Raw genomic sequence first — 1181 nt, 5'->3', positions numbered from 1 at the left:
ATATTGATGATATCTATGCGCCAGTAAACTTCGCAGACAGTCATTGGATTGCTATGTGGATATCGATCCTTAAGAGGCACATAGTCGTCTTTGACAACATTTGTTCCAGTATCTTCCCAGAAGAACTCGATGTAGTAATAGAGCCTTTTCTCTACATGGTCTCTTATCTGCTTGTTGAGTGCGCTTCCTCAGACGAACAACGTGTCCAATACAGCCTAGAGCCATTCACATATGAGAGACCGACCAATATACCTCCGGCCAAAGCTGGTGATTGTGGCGTGTACACTCTAAAGTACATTGAATGTCATGCTCTTGGGATAGATTTTAGTAAAAAAAGACTTTGCTAAGACCAACAGGAAGAGTGTGAGGGATAAGATGGCGGTGGATACATTTCAAGAGCTTCCTAACGTGCATGAGTTCGAAAACAAGGACATGGATGACATCCTGGGTACGTATGACGGCTAATGTGTGTATTTGAACTTGATCTCTATTTTGTATTTGAACTTGACCTCTATTTTGTATTTGAACTTGATCCCTATTTTGTAACTATATTCTGCGCAGAAGACTTACAGTTAAGTCGTCTGGAATGTTGGACGACTTAACTATAAGTAGTCTGGAAAGTCTTCTGAGCAGTGACCTTTTGTAACTATATTTCAGATAATATAAAGGACAAGACCATCTCAAATTTGTTTGGTAGTGCAATTTGACAAAGAAGTTGACACATATAAGTTCATAACACAAATTTTTAGTACATAGACTGAACACTGGACGACTAACTTGAAGGTCTTCTGGAAGAAAAAACCCTGGACGACTAACTGGACGACCTTCTGGACGACTTAATTGAAGGTCTTCTGGAAGACTAAACACTGGACGACTTACATTGTGGTTTCGTATGGCCAGTTTCCTTGCATTTTGAGCATCTATAAGCCCTGTGTTGCTTTCGGGGTTTGCGTCCTCTCATCCTGGATAGCTCCAACCAAGATTGCCATCTTGATTTATTCTGTCTTCCCGGACCACGTTTTACTTCCGGAGGAAAGCATGTGCGTTCCTCAACTTGTTGTCCAACACAAGGATATATATTCTCTGAGTATCCTGCAAACAGAAAATCCTTTGAGTACACTGGACATACAAGTGTGGAGATATGCAAACCAACAGATGTTCCAGCAGCTATAGCATGAGAG

The sequence above is a fragment of the Brassica oleracea genome, chromosome C4, assembly GCF_000695525.1.
Source record: "Brassica oleracea var. oleracea cultivar TO1000 chromosome C4, BOL, whole genome shotgun sequence".
NCBI classification, from domain to species: Eukaryota; Viridiplantae; Streptophyta; class Magnoliopsida; order Brassicales; family Brassicaceae; genus Brassica; species Brassica oleracea.
Note: the sequence above shows the minus strand (reverse complement) of the source record.